Source organism: Alosa pseudoharengus, unplaced genomic scaffold, assembly GCF_046254945.1.
Source record: "Alosa pseudoharengus isolate Yale_2024_CS ecotype anadromous, Long Island Sound unplaced genomic scaffold, YU_APseudo_1.1 YU_APseudo_1.1_scf_24, whole genome shotgun sequence".
Taxonomy (NCBI): Eukaryota; Metazoa; Chordata; class Actinopteri; order Clupeiformes; family Clupeidae; genus Alosa; species Alosa pseudoharengus.
Window position 1 is genome coordinate 7,537,056 of NW_027468689.1, and position 20,733 is coordinate 7,557,788.

Here is a 20,733-nt window from a genome sequence, read left to right on the forward strand (position 1 = left end):
CACGGTTGTTTACCTGAAGTTTTTCCACCTCCAAGTTAACTTGAATTAGCTCTGACTATCAGCTGTAACCCAATCATGTGCATTGCTCTGTCCCCTTTGTGTTGGCAGCAAGCATATAGTTGAAGAGTGTCAAGTTGTGTCCTTTAGAGTGTATCTGAGGAAAGCCGTTCTCTCTTGTTGGACCTGTGTTGATCCCTCGTCAACAGTAATTATGCAGAAAGGGCTGAAGGCTTTTCTTTTTCTGGGGACTTTTATCGCTGACTAAGACCAAATGAAAGATGTGACGACTTCTGGCTCTCTAGAATAAGCGATAGAGCACCACTTGTGCCAGAGCTATAGGTCTACTCTACATGACTGCACTGAAGAATAATCATCTTCCTAACGTTTATTCAACTAATCCATCTTCAGAGTACTGGGGACGTGTGACTTGGGTTAAAAATGTCCCCTAATGGAAAACTGGCGTACATGCCATCTCTATCCCTTATGAACAGATGGCCATGTGGACCTGAGCAGAGAATTCCCTTTTTCTCTTTCTTTCTGTCTTTCTCTCTTTCTTTCTCTCTCCTTCCTCTCTCCCTCCCTCTCTCTCTCTCCCTCTCCCTCCCTCTCTCTCTCTCTCTCTCTCCCTCTCTCTCTCTCTCCCTCTCTCTCGCTCTCTTTCTTTCTCTCTCTCTCTCTCTCTGTGCCTTTTCTTCGTCTTACTCTCTCTTCCCCTCCCATTGCCGAGATAATGACATGGCTTTTGGAATGGGAGCTGCGGCTGAATTGTTTGTAACAGAGAAGAGTAGGCTGTACATTATAGCTATTTATAGATAAATAAGTGCGTTAGCCTTTGCATCTCTTTCAAGCTGAGTTAAACATCTTTCGTGAAGGACCCAGGATGGCTTACTAATGTGTTCATTCAGAGAAATACAGTGTAAGGGATTTATTAGTGGTCATCACTAATATAGTGAAAATGTGCACTCAAAGCATGACTTCATGCAATGGCGTCCCAAGGCAGCTACTTACATTTTGTCAAAGCAAATCCATGTTTGTTAGGGATGCACCACTAGCCAGAACTGAATCATAATAGAATAGGATGTTTTCTGATGAGAGACACAATATTTAATTCTTTTGGAAAGGATCTGGGATTTTGACCTGGCAACGTCCCTTAGCTAGAAAGGCAGTCATTTTTGTTTGACGTTTTCCTAATTGGATCCTTTTTCCTGCGTTGCTGCTAAAAGCTGAAAAGTTGGATGCGCTTACTGGCAACATGTCCGAGTAAACGACTTTGCCAGAAGAGCTGTTCATTTCAATCAAGAGCCCCCCTCCCCCCGCCCCAATCTTTCTGAGATTGTGTGTTGGTGAAAACAGTGCTTATCTGTCTCAACCTCTTTGATTGGACAGTGCATCTGGTCTCTCCTTGGTCTGACCAATGGTCAGGCAGGACAGTGGCAGGCGGCGCTGGCTGGCTAAGCTGCAGCTGTGGGGTTGGGGGCAGTGGGAGGGGTTCATTACAAAGGTGTTTTTGTTTGGCTTTCTGTGGCGCTTTCGGCCTGGCCGCTCGGCCGATGGGAGAGCGAGTGGGGAGGAAGAACAGCCCTGTCTCTGAGTCTTTAAATGGGGGAAATTACCCAGTGGGCAGTTCAGGCCTCGACTAACTGAAACACTCTCGATGTCTGTGTGTGGTTGAAAACTTCTTTTCTAGTTTACTGTAGGTATCTGACTTTGTCAGTGTGTATGACCAATGATCATCTATTTTGTTTAAAAATGGAGGTGTACGTGTTTGGTTTCTAAACCAAGTGTAAATTTGCAGTGTCATCTCTTGTCTTGCCAATGGTCTCTCTCTCTCTCTCAGAGAAAGTTTGTTATCCCAGTGTACTCAGTGCCTACTGTTCAACTTTGCCTGTTCGAGGACCGTACTAATTCAGATTCTGTGTGTGTGTACATGATAATGTAGAGGACTGTGGTGTAAATGGGCATAATGGTTGCAGTCTGTGTGTTTGGTGGATACTACATAACATGCATAAACATTAGTGCATAACATTAGTGCATAACATTAACTGGTTGAAAGAGGAGTGCAGTTGCTGGTTCCGGGCCAGTAGTGGGCCCAATGTGGGCCGGATCCGTGCCGGGTTGTGGTGGACTGAGCAGAAATGAGTTGGGATGTTGGTGACTGAAAGACTTGGTGAACAAGGGCTCTGCTGCGTGTGGTTTCGGAGGCCTTTGTGTGGGTGAATGAGGACCACACACACAGATTACCTCACCCACACGCGGTCCTTCCCCTTGCCTTTTCCTATCGCTTAAAAAAAGCCCTCCATCAGTTTTTCCATCCCCTCTGTCTCTGCTGGGTTTCAGGGGAGTTTGGAGAAACTTCTTCTCTTTTCTCTCTGGTTCTTTTCTTCTTCTCTTTTCTCTCTGGTTCTTTTCTTCCCTCCCTGTCCCTCCGCTCGTCTGTGGGCTTCTGCTTCTGTGTGTTTTGTGTCTCTGTTTCGGCATGACGCATACTGGACATGATCTCCCAACCTGTGGGACTTCGTGATGGTTTTCTGTCGTCGCACACTCTGGCTCCAAATGTATAATTTATTGGCTAACAATTTGTCTGTGAGTTCCTTCAGATCCAATTTTGAGTGAAAAACAACAGCACACACATAGAAGACAATACACCTGATGATCTGTAGTGTGTCACATGACCAATAAACTCCCCACACAGGTTTCTATCAACCTAACATTTGGCGTCTTCCCTCAGGGATGTAGCAGCTCTTTAGTATTTCAGTCTGGGTGCAACTTCTCAGAGACATCCAGACGTTTTATGTCAAACTGTACATCACCGAGGTCTCGAGCTGTCTTGCCAGCGAGTTTGTAGTGCTGGAGCTGTGCTGAACCAGATTGTCACAGTGCTTTATGTTCATGGCCTGCTGGCAGCTAAAGTCCCATCGCACAGAGGGCAATTACTTAAACACATAGCCTGGTGCGATGGACATGGCAATCTTTAATATGGACTATAACTTATCCTAAAATCAGCTCCGATCTCGTTCGGGTGTGTTTGTTGGTTTTGCAGCTGCAGTTTTGGACTGCGTGCACAGCCTCTTAATGATCTTCCTATGAATGCGGGTGCATCAAGTTCCCAAGTGTGTTTCTAATGAAGTGCACTAAGGAGGAGGTCCCAGAAGAGAGCGAGCGTAATGAAACCCTGGAACTCCAGCTCTCCTAAAAAGCCGCTTCCTGGTACTCATTAGGCCTGATCTGAAGGAAATCTGGATCTGCTGGAGCAGTTTGTCTCCCCATCACATCTCGTTCCAAGGGAGTCCTCCGAAATTACTGCCTCTGAGAGAACATCAGTGGGCAGGGTTTCCCTCTTGCTAAGGGTTGCCTGCCTCAAGGAAAAGTTGGCCTGATCCCTCCCACGCACTGTCGGCAGCTTTGGGGCATGTGTGTGTCTGCCCCAGAGTGAGAGATGATGGTGTTCCTTTTGGTGGACGAGGCCTAGTCTGCACTCTTATTAATATATATCCTAGGTAATGTTCTGATTTTTATTTTCTGTCAAAGGTGTTCTTGAGTTGTAAATTGTGTGCTTGTGATGTAAGCTGATCAGAGCAAGACTGTGGAGTTGGGGTGGCACCTCTTTGTGTTAGTGTAACGGTAGCTAGCTGCTACCATGGCTGTGCAGGATTTGCGTTGAGTAAAACCTCCCTCCCGACACCTCAAGAGACGTGCTAGTAAGAGATGTTAGCACTCATGGGTTTTAGCCCCCTTGCTAGGACGCCTGCATCCCAGTCTGAGATGCCGCAAGTTGCAGTCCGATTCTGGGCAGTTGCAGCGCTGAACCGCACGGTTGGTCAAACACAACGCAGTTACGTAAGCACTGCTTTTTTTGTTTGTCCTCAGCCTTCCCCCGTGACCCTTGCGTTGATTTCTGTACAGTTGTAATGAGCACTGACCCTTTTGCGTTGATTTCTGTACAGTTGTAATGAGCACTGACCCTTTTGCGTTGATTTCTGTACAGTTGTAATGAGCACGAATGCAGAAGCACAGACAGGGTTCCCACGCTCATGGAAAACCTGAAAAAGTCATGGAACTGCAGAGGAATTGTAAAATCCCATTTATTCGTCCAGGCCTGGAGAAGTCATAGAATTCAGCAAACGACCCCTGACCTCTAGACTAATCGTTTCATACGACTTTGCTGCTGTACCTTCCCCTGGTCTGGATGGGATGCTGGGTGGCGGTTTGGATGGCACGCTGCATCCTCCCCTGGGCGGAGGTTTGGATTGGCATGGGGTGCTGTGCCCTCTCCTGGGCAGAGGTTTGGATGGTCTGCGGCTGGAGAGGCGCCTCACTGGGCATCAGGGGTGGCGGAGGAGAGACCTGGAGGAGTTCATCACTCTGGCCGTGGATCAGCTGAAAAGAACAGCTGCCAGAAAACAGCCTGATGGCTCAGCAACGAAAAGCAGAGTAATGATTAAAGTAACGAGGAATGAATTATTAGGACACACTGTCTGTCTGTCTGTCTCTCTTTTCTCTCTCCCTCCCTCTCTCTCGCTGTGGTAAGGGGTTAGTCAGCCGTATTATGGCCTTATATAGCCAGACCAGTGGATTGGACACACACACACACACACACACACACACACACACAGTCCCTTGCCCTCCCCGGGTATGCCAGGCTTTTCCCATACACTCTGCCCTCTGGGTCTGAAAGAGCTGCTGGGTGACCAGTAGGGCTGTCACTTTTGTGAAAAGATCCTGTTCGATTTTTGAGACATAAGTGAATCGATTTTTTATGTCTAAAGACATTTCCATTTTCAACGCCAAATATAGGCCAATCCACAAACAACTAACAGGCACTAGGACGAACGTAAAGAGGGCGCTTGTAGAGGCAAGCCAGCAATATTTCTGATTTATTGGCGTGAAGTTTCGTGCACAATGACACAATCACAAAGGAGTGACAAACATGACTGCAGGCTTCAACGTAGCTGTGTCTGTGTTTACGATTAGAAATGTCAAAAACATTTCGCCTACGTAGAACAGTTTGCATAGCCTACCGCTTTGTTCTTCTCCATAGTTTGATATACCAAAAATCCAAAGTAGGCCTACTTCCACATCGAACTCAAGTTATTAGGGCCTATCACTCGTCTCTCTACATGTCGTACAGGTTGATCGTGTTGTCCTCCATTTTTTGGCAAAACACGAGCAGCACAGCAGCTGATTAAAAAACAGCTGTTTCCGGTGCGTAAAATTGGTGGGAATTTTCTTTTTAGCTTTCGCAATGCTTACTGCACTTCGGAATTATTTTATATTCTTATATTCTTGTTTGTGAATTTTGTTACATTTATCTTTTTTATTTGTTTAATTTTTTTTTAATTAATAGTGTACATATTTGGTTCAAATTGATTCCCTATTTTAGTTTTCGAAACTTGTGTTGTTTGGTCCAATCGATTGTGCAATCGATTTTTGAACGTAAAGTGACAGCCCTAGTGACCAGGCGTCCTAACTCTTTATACACACACACACACACACACACACAAGCACTCTGACACTCTTGCATGCATGGGGAAACAAAATATTTCCCACTTTTGTTTCTGATTCCACCTCTTTTTTTGGAATCTCTGCCTTTGTGTGTAGACCCGTCGCACGTGATCTGTCACCACTCTGTTTCCTGTCTGCCATTTTTGCTTCCTTTCCGTGATGCTGCTTTCTTCCTGGCAGACCCCCGCTTTCCACAATTCCAATTACGCGTGCCTGTCCAAACTCAGACACTGATTTTATGTAGCCTCAGTATATCTGTGTGTGTGTACTACTACTAGATTAGGCTCCAGACACGTGTGTACTACCAGATTAGGCTTCAGTCTGTGTGTGTGTGTGTGTGTGTGTACTACCACAGTAGACTCCTGTGTGTGTGTGTGTGTGTGTTTGAACTACCAGAGTAGACTCCTGTGTGTGTGTGTGTGTGTTTGAACTACCAGAGTAGACTCCAGGTAAAAGACCAGCCATAAATATTTTGGCCCGTTTTCTGTCAGACTGTGTAGCCCACATGTCGTGCTGGGTTGGTTGGGTCCTAGCACCTGCCACGTTCCACCCCCACCCCCCTCCCATTCCTGCAGTCTGTACCGGGCACCAGCGGCCTGAATACTTGCTGAGATGGGGGTGGTATATTATTGTTGACTGATATATTATATTGACTGATGAGAATTTATGTTGACAGTTATGGCTAAGTCCGAATTCTCGATGCAAATACACACCGAAATTCGTTAAGTCTCAAATTTTTCATGGTAACAAATTTCGTACTCTGTGTGAAGACTAACTGATGTAAACATGTAACCTATATAACCTAGGCCTGATTTGATGCTCCAGTTTAAGCTAAGAGATGCGTAGAGGTGCGATATGCGTTTGTTGTTGGTTTCTGTGTGCACAACCTTGTATTGTCAGCTTGCGTTTGTGTGTGTGTGTGTTGGGGAGGGCATTGGCTTCATTCCACACTTAGCCTGTCGTCCCAGTGATCATTAAGAAAAGCCTTTGGCTGCTGTTGAGTTGCTTGGTCCCATGGCAACTAACGAATCAGGAAAGGTACTATATTTGGCCTCTGTGTTGTACTGTGTGTGAGTAGGTGTGCGCGTGCGCGCGTGTGTGTGTGTGTGTGTGTCCTGATGCCATACGCTGTTGTTTTTTGTAGGCATTATCTAGATGTATTCAGAGGTGTAGTTTTCTTGCTCAGCCTTTTGTGTAATGTGGCCGTCTGCCCTTAACATCTGGCCTGGGAGCAGATCTTTTCAATCCTTTGCCATTATGAGCAAAGCTTTGAAACCCTTGTCCCCAAACCAGTTATGGAAGAATCTGCTGCTGGACACTAGCTATAATGTAGCCTTCTACGCAATTATCATTTGTGTATCAAATGTCCCCAGAACACCCTCCCTTTCCTCCTCCTGAATCTTTATGAATTGAATGTATACCAGAAATGTCGCCTGCTTCTGACCTGGAGCAGGAAGTGAATGTGGAGCTGAGTGGACAGACCACTGAACAGTGGCAGGAGTCCGACAGCACATAACAGCACACAGAGCATAGAACAGCACAACACAGAACAGCACACAGAGAACAGAGCAAAGAACACATAACAGCACACAGAGCACAGAACAGCACAGAACACAGAACAGCACATAGAGAACAGAGAACAGAGCACAGAACAGCACAGAACCTAGAACAGCACAACACAGAACAGCACACAGAGAACAGAGCAAAGAAGAGGAAAGAACACATAACAGAGCACAGAACACAGAACAGCACATAGAGAACAGAGCACAGAACAGCACAGAACCTAGAACAGCACCACACAGAACAGCACCCAGAGAACAGAGCAAAGAACAGCAGAGCGCACAGAACAGCACAGAACCTAGAACAGCACAACACAGAACAGCACACAAAGAGCAGAGCAAAGAACAGCAGAGAACACAGAGCAGCACACAGAGAACAGAGCACAGCACAGCACAGCACAGAACACAGAACAGCACACAGAGTACAGATCACAGCACAGCACAGAACAGCACACAGAGTACAGATCACAGCACAGCACAGAACAGCACACAGAGAACAGAGCACAGCACAGCACAGAACAGCACACAGAGAACAGAGCACAGCACAGCACAGAACAGCACACAGAGTACAGATCACAGCACAGCACAGCACAGCACAGGCCCTAGCTAGTTGTTGGCCCCAGCCATCCTCTTAGCACAAGCTGCCTAATGCTGTCTAATACTCCATATGGCCATATGGAGCAGGACTCCCTGGGGGTGGAGGGAGCGGGAGACCATAGGCTCTGAGAACTGTGTTGGGGGGCTGGGTGTACTCTGAGCTCAGCCTGGGGGGGGGGGGGTAGGGTCCATTGGCTCTGAGAACTGTGTTCGGGGGCTGGGAGAACTCGGAGCTCAGCCTGGCCTGCAGCACAGAGAGCCCAGCAACAAATCGCTGGCCGTGGGCCGTGCTGACTTGGGGTTGTTCACATGACTGGTTAGAAAAGCTGTGCCTTTGACACCCTGCACTTTAGTGATCAGTTTGAGATGCTGTCGCATTGTGTTGTTCGATTAAAAGCAGACAGATTTAAACCCACTAAACTCGAGATGAGTTGGCCAGAAAACAGAAAGAGAAACCCGATGCCAGGGAAAACAGCGGCTGTAATTGGTGTGGGGGAAACGGGAAGGTTTTCATTGGCCCAGTTGCATGAGATGGTTTGACTGTGGAAAAGAGGGGGGGTGAACCCGAGCAGAGTTCTGTTTTGTTTTGTTTTGAACCCAGTGAAACGGGAGAGGAGGAAAAAATGGAAGTATGATCTCAGCCTGAGCCCCCTGAAAACTCGGAGAACACAACATGGGCTTCTCTTTTTTTCCCTTCTCCTAACTGTTTTGTTGGCTTGATGCTAAACACGGCTGTGCTCATCGCTCTAGCAGGCTGGATAACTGCACTCTCGTCCGACTGGCAAGGGCTGGCCTAGCCCTCGTCACCAAATGGCGGTTGAGTCATCTGTTTCTAATCACTCAAAGGTCTCATTTATTGTCTAAGAATGCTTGCCCTCCCTCCCTCCCCCCTCTCTCTATCTACCTCTCTCTCTCGCTCTCTCTCCCTCTCCCTCTCTCCCTCTCTCCCTCTCGCTCTCTCCCTCTCGCTCTCTCTCGCGCTCTCTCGCGCTCTCTTGCACTCTCTCTCTATCTCTATCTCTATCTCTCTCTCTCTTTCTCTCTCTCTCTCTCTCTCCCTCCCTCCCTCTCTCTCTCTCCCTCTCGCTCTCTCTCGCGCTCTCTCGCGCTCTCTCTCTCTCTCTCTCTCTCTCTCCCTCTCTCTTGCACTCTCTCTCTATCTCTATCTCTATCTCTCTCTCTCTTTCTTTCTCTCTCTCTCTCTCTCTCCCTCCCTCCCTCTCTCTCTCTCCCTCTCGCTCTCTCTCGCGCTCTCTCGCACTCTCTCTCTCTCTCTCTCTCTCTCTCTCCCTCCCTCTCTCTCTCTCTCTGCCGTTAGCTTCTGCCGTGCCTCCACAGCCCTGGTTGTGCTTTTAACAGGCGTCTCCGTCTCTGCCTCTGTCTGCTCTCTAGGTGGACAGGGTTGGGTTGGGTCCCCTGGAGGCCATCTGATGTATGACAGTTATCTGCCCCCACTCCCCCGCCAGCAGCAGTCGTTTGCATTTGGGCTGTTTACTTTTGAATCACTTCCTGCACACATGCTCTGAACACTCCTGCGCTGTGGTTTACCCTCCCTGCGCCCGTGACAACGCATGAGGGTTTTAAGGATTTAATGATTTACTTGTAAATTGCACTGCATTTTGTTGTCTTACTGCATTTCGTTGTCTGTACTTGTACTGTGCACAATAACAATAAAGTTGAATCTAATCAAATCTAATCTGGGGGATGATAGATATATAGTTAAGTGTATGGCTCCTGACACTAGTCTTTAAGCAGCTCTTGTCTGGGTTTGACTGGATATTGTCTTGATCCCCACTACCAGACATACCGTGCAGCACTCTGCTGTTGACTTGAACACCTCTTGAACAATATGCATGTGGTTACATAAAGTCTGAATGGTAGATGTGAAACGAAAGTGTGCGTGTGTGTGTATGTGTGTTAGAGAGAGTATGAAGGAGTAGTGTAAAGGGTTAACTGGCTGAATCTGTGGGTTAAAGTCTATTTTTAGCGCGCGAGCGCTGTGGAACTGGGGTGTGGGTTAGTGTGCTGTAGTGTGCTGGGCTGGCCTGTGCTGTAGTGTGCTGTGCTGGGTTAGTGTGCTGGGCGCTGGGTTTGGAGGCACATGTGAGTTTACTCTGCTGGGCACTGGGTGACGAGCTCAACCCAAGGCCCTCTCACATTCCACACACTTGCATGCTCTCATTAGCACACATATGCATACATTCATACACACACACACACACTAGCTCACAACAGCACACAAGCAACATATGTGGGTTTCTTCTCGGCTTAATAGGGCCTCTGTTTCCACACTCTACACACACACTCTACACACACACACATATACACACACATACACACTCTACACACACACTCTACACACACACACACACACTCTACACACACACACACACAGTCTACACACACTCACATACATATACACACATACATACTGTATATACAGTATATATGTCTTGAAGGTGCGCCGTTGTTGGTCATGGAGTCGGTGACGCAGTCGCTCAGCTGGGTCGGAGAGGAAGATGAGGGAAACGTTCCACTTCGCCCTCTCCACCATTAAGCAGTCGGTGTGTGTGTGTGTGTCTGGTAGATGGATGTTTTATTGATCCTTTTGGAAATTCATCTTGCACCACACAGCTCATCAGATAGACTGACAACTGACTGACAAGGGATGTAACGGTATGAAAATGTAACCTCACGGTTATAGTGACCAAAATTATCACGTTTTTTGGTATTATCACGGTATTTTTAAAAGTGTGTTCAATATGTTCAGAAAGCACTGATAGGCCTACACAAGCTGAAAAAGTTTCCCGTTCACTTTTTCATGTTTAATTGGCTATGTGCTTATAGCTTGACTTACCCTACCATGACTTGGAGTTTGCTATTTCTGTTATTTGGATCCAATGAGTGAGACCAAAGTAAGTGTTCAAAATAAAACTTTAGGCTAATGTGTTCTCCTGATAATTTGAGTGGAATGGATTTAATAAGCATGAAAAGACGCAGAGTGGCTATATGATACAGTGCACGTTTTTGGTGAAAATGTTTAAAATCAGGTGTAGCCTAATCCGAATCGCAGTTCAAACCATCAATTAGACAACAGAATCAGTAGTTTTGTTTCATTGTACCAGGCCTACTGTATGTCAAAAGCAGGCTCGGATGAAGCTGAGAAGGATTAAACACGCGGTTTCAACACCGCAGTAATCAACCGTGATAATTATGATGTTTCAAAAGAAAACGGTAATGGTTATCGTCAACATTTTTATCGCGGTTTACCATTATACCGGTAATCGTTACATCCCTACTGACAACAACAGGACACTTGCATAACACCCACGCCACCTGTATGTACATTATGGAGTTATGGAATAGTTGTAGGGCACTGCTTGCTATATAAAGATGACCCCCATCCCTGACCATGGGCAGCTTGTGTAACGGGGTTGTGGAATGACGAGGGAATGGGGTCAGTGGAATGGTGTGTGTGGAGGGAAAGTAAGCTGCTCACATGTTTTGAAAACACACACACACACACACACACACACACACACACACACACACACACACACACAGACGGCGATCTAAGGCACCACTTTGTGTGTATCAGTGATTTAAGCGCTGTGTCAGGACTCACGCCGACAGCTCACCACCTCCTTTTTTCCTTTCGTCCGTTTCCCATTTGGCTCCCCAGCTCCACCTCCCACTCTCCTTTCCCTGCTCCTCCTCTCTTCTCCCTGCGTCTCCTCCTCTCTGCACCTCTTCTCCCTGTGTCTCCTCTCCCTGCACTCCCTGTCCTCTCCCTGCACCTCTCCTCTCCCTCCACCTCCTCCTCCTCTCCCTCCACCTCCTCCTCCTCTCCCTGCACCTCCTCTCCTCTCCCTCCACCTCCTCCTCCCCTCCCTGCACCTCCTCCCTTCCATGCTGTCGCTCTCCTTTAGACCTTCTGGCCTGTTAGGTGCACATTACTTTCCCTTCTACTTTGTACTTGACTGTGTTATTTTTGTGGAGCTGTGTGTGCATGTGTTTAGTCTGTGTGTGTGTGTGTGTGTGTGTGTGTGTGTGTGTGTGCATATGTTTAGTGTGTGTGTGTGTGTGTGTGTGTGTGTGTGTGTGTGTGTGTGTGTGTGTGTGTGTGTGTGTGTGTGTGCGAGTGTTTCGTGTACAGTGTGTTTAGTTTGTGTGTGCATATGTTTAGTGTGTGTGTGCGTGCATGTGATTAGTGTATGTTTAGTGTGTGTGTGTGTGTGTGTGTGTGTTTAGTGTGTGTGTGTGTGTGTGTGTGTGTGTTTAGTGTGTGTGTGTGTGTGTGTGTGTGTGCATGCATGTGTTTAGTGTGTGTGTTTAGTTTGTGTGTGCATATGTTTAGTGTGCATGTGTGCACTAAGGAAGTGATCCACCCCTTCATCAGGCAGTCTCTATTTATCACAATCTCTGGTTCCTGTGAAGCCCCAGTAGAGGAGTGGAGGCCCTGGATGGGAGAGGTGGTGGAGGCCCTGGATGGGAGAGGTGGTGGAGGCCCTGGATGGGAGAGGTGGTGGAGGCCCTGGATGGGAGAGGTGGTGGAGGCCCTGGATGGGAGAGGTAGTGGAGGCCCTGGAGATTTTGATGTCTGAAGTCCTCCCTCCAGATTGGCTGGCTGGCTGCTGGGGCGCTCCCCCCACTGGGCCTCTGCCCGTGTCACCCAGCCTGGAGTCACTGAGCCGGAAGCCATGACTAGTTATCGCTATGCTGCCTTAGAGGGAACCACGGCACAGCTGTTTGGTTGAATATTGACACACAGACAGACAAACTAACAAACAGCTATACAGACTATAGTTGAAGCCTTTTGTTTGGTGCAGGGGGTGCTTTCATTGATGGTGACTCCAGCATATTCACGTCTGCTATCTACTTTCCCTCTGGCCTATCAGTTAAGGGGTTTGGGGCCTGAGACTGCTCTGTCAGTTATGGGGAGACTGCCCTGTCAGTTAAGGGGTTTCCAATGTCTTTGGAAATTACATTTAATTACAAAGTGTTGCATTCATCTCGGTTCTCCCTACAGAAACGCTGTTGCTAGAAGATGGACTTTTAAATTTCGCCATCACGTCTGTTGTAGAAAATATTGACAGTGCAATAACTTTAAAAAACGACCAGAGAACAATGTTAAGGCAATTGTGGAAAAGAAGGGTGTTTCTGGTGTTCTTCCTACAGGATTCACCCCCTGTATCGGTGGAAACGGGCCCCATAATCACATCCCAATGGAGCAGTATCAGACTCAAATTCTGACTAGAATTGCGTATGACAACGTCAGGCTAGCCCTGCTGTCAGTTATGGGGTTTAGTGCCTGAGACTGCACTGTCAGTTATGGGGTTTAGTGCCTGAGACTGCACTGTCAGTTATGGGGTTTAGTGCCTGAGACTGCACTGTCAGTTATGGGGTTTAGTGCCTGAGGCTGCGGAGTCTCTGACGGGTTTCTCCCCAGACATGGTGGTTTGGCCCGCTCCTGCTGTGTCCACTCCCTCGGGCTGTATGCTCTGCCCCGTCACAGAGCCTCTCGGGTTGAACGAGGTCTGCGGAATGCCGCTCTTTGTCCCAGTTCCCATGTGCTCGGCTGGTTTGGGGAGACTGCAGGGAGGAGGAGATGAAGTGCCTTAGATGCATCAAAAGGACCCCAGATCTCCCCTAGTCCTCATTACTCAAATGTGCTTAGTCATGAGTGGACCCCAGATCTCCCCTCATCCTCATTACTCAAATGTGCTTAGTCATGAGTGGACCCCAGATCTCCCCTCATCCTCATTACTCAAATGTGCTTAGTCATGAGTGGACCCCAGATCTCCCCTCATTACTCAAATGTGCTTAGTCATGAGTGGACCCCATATCTCCCCTCATCCTCATTACTCAAATGTGCTTAGTCATGAGTGGGTGCTTGCTTCTATACAACAGTGTAGTGTGTGTTGATCAATAAGCTCTCCATTATGAAGTGCCGTCTCTCTGCTGCGTGTTCTGGTTGGTCCCTGCTCAGTACTCAGTACTCCCTGCTTGGTACTCAGTACTCGGTGTCAGTGACTGTAAAAGTCACACAGCTCCTGTGCCCCTGCTGGTTGGCTACAGTGCAATTGTAGCTCTTCCCTTGTGGTGAAATGACTGAGCAGATCATTTTCCATGACACTTTGTCTGAACGGTCTTTCCATCAAGGATGTCTACTTTGAACAGTTGTCCCTATGTGGATATCTGTAATACTGTAATCTGCATTTCCCCTTAGAAATAGTTTTAAATTTATTCTACTTATTCTACTGGTTCTTACAATATTTTCCTGTCATTAATAGATAGATTGTAAGACGCATTTGTCCATTAGGTCTACGTGGACTAGTTTGTTGAGTTTGTAGTCACGTTTGTCAGGCAACTTAGCCTAGCCTACCATTTCTTGTAGCATTTTGTCAGCCATGTCCTGTGGTGCTGTTGCTTCTTCAAGCAGACCCACTGAGGAAAGTTCTTTGTAGTTTTTTAGTAAGTTTAATGTTCTAATGAGTTATTTACTCACACTGCGGGAGGGATATTGGAAAATGCTGATCATGAAAAGGTCTAATGTGGCCAAAGATTATCTAAAACAGTTGATGAACCGTCTCTGTAGCTTAGTCTTCAATCAATCAATGATCACCATATGTCGCAGTCTTATGGGTAGGACGTTATCTTACATTAAGCGTTTTTCTCTTTACTAATGCCCACTCTAGGCAGACGAGCTTAAAGTACCTTAATGTTCCATTATGAGGGTCAAATGTGGGTCTTAAACACCATCTTGTATCAAAAAGCACTACTGAACTTGGTGGGCGTGCTTAATGAGATGTGTCTGACTTCAACTGATGGTGCTAATGTGCACCCTGACTCAGGCTCCAGATAGCAGCGGAAAGGCTACGCATTCTATATCCGATTAGCAGGGCATTCGGCCACGCTGTCCATGGTTTTACAGTCATTGCCCAGCGCTCCCACCAGACGTTACCCCCTCTCTCTGCACCCACACCCTCCTTTCACCCCTCTGAACAACACCTCTTTTGAAGGAAAAGTGTGTGTGTGTGGGGGTGGGTGGCTGACTGCTTTTGGAGTCCTTTGGTGCTCCTAGCAATGGCATTGTTCTTCCAGGGGAAGTATACAAGTGTGTGTGTGTCAAACCGAGCATGCCTCACCAGTAACTACCCTGTGTCACTGTGACTGCCTTTTCTTTTAAACCCTGTGTTCAACTGGCTGGCCCTAATAAGGTCCAAGTTGCATCTCTTTGACCCGAGAACAGATCCGTCAGCATATGGACTCACCGAGCTGTTTAACTTTGGTTTGTCAGTAGTGAAGGATTAGTCGTCAGGGATTAACACCTTACAAAAGACATCTAATGAAGACATTAAGGAAGCCCTGTTCTCACACACCACCAAAAATGGGCGTATGCTGCTTTTAGGCAGCAGGCCGAGTTTTTTAATTCAGTTCAAGCGCGTTTTACTCTTCACTCGGTGGGCCAGTGAATGTGATATCCCACCAGTTTTTACTGGCTTGAAACGTGTTCTCTAGGTAGCTAAACTTGGCCATAGTTTTTTACAGGAGTGTTCAACTTGAGCTGCTTGGGAGCTTTGATAGATCCTCTCCTGGTATCATGATTGTTTAGTCTGATGTGCTAGTTGAGCCGTCGCTAGGTGACTAGGTGTGAGTTTGTTTAGTCTGATGTGCTAGTTAAGCCGTCGCTAGGCGAGTGTGAGTTTGTTTAGTCTGATGTGAGTCTTAAGCCGTCGCTATGTGACTAGGTGTGAGTTTGTTTAGTCTGATGTGCTAGTTAAGCCGTCGCTAGGCGAGTGTGAGTTTGTTTAGTCTGATGTGCTAGTTAAGCCGTCGCTAGGTGGCTAGGTGTGAGTTTGTTTAGTCTGATGTGAGTCTTAATCCGTCGCTAGGTGACTAGGTGTGAGTTTGTTTAGTCTGATGTGAGTCTTAATCCGTCGCTAGGTGACTAGGTGTGAGTTTGTTTTGTCTTTCTCTGCGTGTATTCACAAATGCGCCTCCTTGCCGTGACGCCATGACCAATCACACACTTCCACCTGCTATGTTCCCATGACACTTCTTCTAGCCTTCTTTTTTCATCTTTTTTTTTCCCCTTTTTGCTTTCTCTCCATTTCTGCTCAAATGTCACCGTCCATCTTTCTCACCTCCGTGCTGAAGCAGCTTCTTGCCCCCAGGGGTGGATTTACCCCCCCCCCCCCCGATTTACCCCCCTGCCTCTCGCGCGTTCCTTTGAAATGCCCTTTGATGCCCCAGTCTTAAAGCAGTGGCACAGGGCGTCATGCCTGACTGAGCAGCCAGTAATTACTCAATGACTCATGCTGTTAACGTCACCCAAGTGATCACGTGATGTCAGCCGTGCTGTGTGTGTGTGCGTGCGTCCGTCCGTGCGGCTTGACCCCTCTGCGTTCAGGCCAGGCGTTCGATACATGTGGTAATGGTGAATGTTCCATTTTTAGGCCTCGCTACATGTTCTCGCAGATGCTTTCGGTTCTCTCTGTTCTCTGTTCTGCGAGGTGTCCTTGGCGGTCAGCACCTGTTTCTTTGTTTCTGTTCCGATGGAGCAGTTTTATCTTTCCGTGCACAAAGACAGTACATTCCTGTAAGTGCCAAAAGGGGAACGAACAGTGTGCTCGTTTAGTAGTGGAGTTTTGTGTTGGAGATGGGTCCACATCTGCTGGTGGGCTCGTTTAGTAGTGGAGTTTTGTGTTGGAGATGGGCTCGTTTAGTAGTGGAGTTTTGTGTTGGAGATGGGCTCGTTTAGTAGTGGAGTTTTGTGTTGGAGATGGGTCCACATCTGCTGGTGGGCTCGTTTAGTAGTGGAGTTTTGTGTTGGAGATGGGTCCACATCTGCTGGTGGTTAAGGGCCGCTGTGAGTGATGCCTCCCGGACTCAGATAACCCTGCTGGGGTGGGACCTCCTAACTCTTTCTCCACCCCTTTCTCTTTCTCTCTCTCTCTCTCTCTCCCCCTCTCTTTTTCTTTCTTTCTTTCTTTCTTTCTCTCTCTTTCTCCCCCCCCCCCTTTCTCCTCTCTCTCTTTCTCTCTCTCTTTCTTTCTTTCTCTTTCTTTGGTGTCAGAGGGCTGGAGGAAGCTGGGGGTTGGGGATGTCCAGGAGTGTAGTACCACTTTGAAGTGTGTGTGTGTGTGTGTTTTGCGATAAAGGGTCAAATATAGTGTAGGCCTGTAATAGTGATGGCCTGTCCTGTACGGTGTTCAGTGCCCTGTAATGGAGAGATGTTGGGTGAGTGGCAGGTTTGTTGTGCCCGTCATCTCTCCCTGCTTGTGATGCCGCTGCAGGTCAGTGAGCTTAGAGGATATCCAGGCACAGGCAGGGGAGGAGTGGAGCCTCTCGGCCATATGTGAACCATCTGTGACCCCCCTACCTGTCTCCTCGACTCAGTTGCTCTCTCTCTCTCTCTCTCTCTCTCTCTCTCTCCCCCCCTCTCCCTCCCTCTCTCTCTCTCTCCCCCTCCCTCTCTCTCTCTCTCTCTCTCTCTCCCCCTCCCTCCCCCCCCCTCTCTCTCTCTTTTTCTCTCAGTGCACACAGTTCCATTTAAACTGTACTCTGTGCACACAGTTCCATTTAAACTGTACTCAGTGCACACAGTTCCATTTTAAACTGTAGTCAGTGCACATGGCTCCATTTAAACTGTGCTCAGTGCACACAGTTCCATTTAAACTGTACTCTGTGCACACAGTTCCATTTTAAACTGTACTCAGTGCACAGTTCCATTTTAAATGGCACAGTTCCATTTAAACTGTGCTCAGTGCACACAGTTCCATTTTAAACTGTAGTCAGTGCACAGTTCCATGTAAACTGTACTCAGTGCACACGGCTCCATTTAAACTGTGCTCAGTGCACAGTTCCATTTATTTTCTGTGTTTTTTTTTAATTTGTGTGATCCTTAAGAGTGGAAGCTCAGGGAAGATCACATCTCACCGGTCTACTCGTGCAACTAGAGAAGCATGGAAACGTTCCTCTAGCTGAGAGGTTTTCAGCTTTTCTTCGCTGCCCACCACCATGTCCAGAGGATGTGGGGGGGGGTGATGCACCTGTGACCTATGACCCCAGTTGATTGTGTGTTTTTTACGTACGTGTGTGAACTGAGATCCTTTGTGTTTGTCTGTACACAAACAGGGATCTCATTTCATGAGCTAAGCATGACAGCTTGCTGATGGTGAATGTGTGTGTTAGTTATGGTCCCTGTAAGAGGAGGTTGGCCCATATGAAAGCAGTGTTTTTTTTTTTTTTTTTGTCTCTAGCTTCTTGAGAGGTATACTAACTCACAGTTCAGGGAGTGTGGACATTTTGCACACACACACACACACACACACACACACACACACACAGAGAGAGAGTAATCCCCTGTGGCTGCTGCTCTTTCTCAGCGGTGGTGCATCAGAGGCCATTAGCTCTTGGCAGACTGAGAGAGCTGAACCATGTGCCACGAGGCTCGCTCACGTGACCTGGGGTGGGGGTTAGGAGCTGCCGTGACGACCACCCCCTTCACACGCTCACACATACACACACGTAGACACATACACATACACACGCAGGGACACACGCACACACACACACACAGAGCTCCTCCCTATACAGATGTGGTGCATTGAATGGATGCATCAGCACCAGGCCTGGCCTGCTGCATTGTTCTGCTGGATTTGGTCTGCCTCGGCTGGGTCTCCCCAGTCAGTCAGTGCTGAATCACAGAAAGCCCCTGCAGTCATCACATTCCTCTGCTGCTGCTCACTAGCCCGCACTCCCAAGGGCCATCCAGCGGTGGGCCCTAGCATGCATGGGATCCATTAGCTTACAGAAGCCCTTGACTGGTTGTCTTTCAGATCAAATCTGTTTTTAGTTTATATTCTCTTGCAGACAGACTAAATTATGCTTAATACTTTAGTGGGATGTCAACTGTATGAGGTCCACTGGTACAGTGCGACAGCCTAATGCATGGCATGTGTTGACCTCACCTGCTACCACTGCAAAGCTGGTTTCAGGTCAGCTTTGACATTTGGCTCTTGTTTGGATTGGTTGAAGAGCGAAGTGGAACAGCTGGTCTCAGGTCACTATGGCGATGGAGCCAGTAAAGTGTGTGATGTGCCTGGGTATTTATAACTGAGCTTTTAAACAGCCTGAGCAGACGCAGCTGAGCATTCTGGGAAAGGCAGCCTCACTGTGAACTGTGACCTACTGATCTGGATTCTGAGTCTCCTCCTCCTCCTTTTTCGCTTGCTCGCTGCCTTGCTGCTTCTCTCTTCTCCCCCTCTCTCTCTCTCTCTCTCTCTCTCTCTCTCTCACTCACTCTCTCTCTTTCTCTCTCTCTCTCTCTCTCTCTCATGTACAAACACACCACCTCACTCATGTTAAAACCATTCCCCATATGCGTCCATTTTGAGTGCAGAGCCCCTGTGGTGTGTGTGTGTGTGTGTGTGTGTGTGTGTGTGTGTGTGTGTGTGCTTTCCCTCAGTCTCTTGTGTGAGATCATGAGGCTTGTGGAACTGGCTGACTGTTTAAACACACTTTTTTCCCATCAGTTGGCTTCATGTGCCTTTCATAGAAGGAGTGTGTGTATTTTGTGTGTGTGTGTGTGTGCATGTGGATCTAGATTGGTGTGTTTTCTTTCTAGCTCTCCAATGCATACAGGACCTTATTCTTTCTCTCTCTTTCTCTCTCTTTCTCTCTCTCTCTCTCTCTCTCTCTGTCCATATGACTCGGCTCTCTTGGCATTTCCTTGGGGAAGTCCAGCGCTCAAGTGTGATGTTATCGAGTGTTGTGCTCCTTTGAGGCTCTGGACAGTACGGGCCAGCGCTTCCTGTGGATCCTCCTCCTCTTCCTCCTCGCTTTTCCTCTCAAACTCATTTTCCTTTCTCTCTTTCGCCCCCTCCCTCTCTCCCTCTCTTTCTCTTTCTCTTTCTCATACCCCCCTTTCTCTATCTCTTTCTCCCTCCCTCGTTCTCTCTCTCTCTCTCCTTCCTTCTCCATGTCTCGTTCTCTCTCTCTCTTCTATCTCCCTATCTCTCCTTCCTTTTCTCTCGCTCTCCCTCTCTCTCTCTCTCTCCCTCTCTCCTTCTGCCTTACTCATTCTTCTTCTCTGATCTTTTCCTCCTATGATCATGAAGTCTTATAACGTGAGCAATGAACAATATAGGGTTCAAGGCTTCCTCTACATAAATAGATACACACACACACACACACACACACACACACACACACACACACACACACACACACACACACAGACAGACAGACAGAGCCTACATTGGCACTGCCACAGTGATGAGAGGATTATAATGTGGCTGGAGCAGCATGGTGGAGTTGGTGGGTTTAGGATAGCTGCTTCCTAGAGGGAGTGCACGGGCAAGGCTTCAAAAACTCCCTGGAGCGCAAATTGTGTGAGCTTCTGTTGGGCATGGCGTGATTGAGGCACATTCACATTGTCCGCGAGGAATGTTCAGATCAAGCCATTCTCATCGCGTCGGTCCTGAACCACGGCACCTTTGGCCGAGTGGCCTTTGGTGTCGGTCCAAAAGCAAAGACGAGAGTCTCCTCAGAGCGTTTCCCCGGGCTTTGTCCAGCCCCTTGGCTGGAACATGGAGGATTATTTGGTGGTTAAAATGGAAGCGCTGTAAGAACGGCCCGATAGCGGAATAAAAAAGCCCTGGTGCCGGATTAGTGCCGCGAGTGGAGCATGTGACCAGCGAGCCAACAGGCTAGCACTTACTGGCCTCTAGAGGCCTTTACGCTCTCTAAGTGGGAATGAATGCATGCTAGACGTTCTCATTCCTGTGGCTTTGGCCACAAGTGCAGTTGATCTGGGAGCTGCTTTCATGCTGAGGTCACTGAGTGAGATGTTGAAATCAGAATGGCTGGAAAGGTCGGGTTCCGTTGCAGGTGAGGGTTCTGTGGATGAGGTCATGGCAGCTTTTGGGTTTGATAGCCAGCAGGAAATTACTGGTGGCGCTTAGTGTTGTGGTCTGATTGACTAGAATTACTGGGGCTTAGTGTTGTGATTGACTAGAGTCTGATAGACTATCCATAGCTAGAGTGTACACACACACACACACACACA

General features: G+C 47.8%; 1 protein-coding gene across 7 annotated transcripts in view; it reads left to right on the top strand.

The window, feature by feature from the left end:
* Positions 1-20,733, top strand: part of LOC143142222 (mitogen-activated protein kinase kinase kinase kinase 4-like) — a 62,373-nt gene that overhangs the window by 1,918 nt on the left and 39,722 nt on the right. The gene's annotated exons all lie outside the window — the stretch shown is intronic.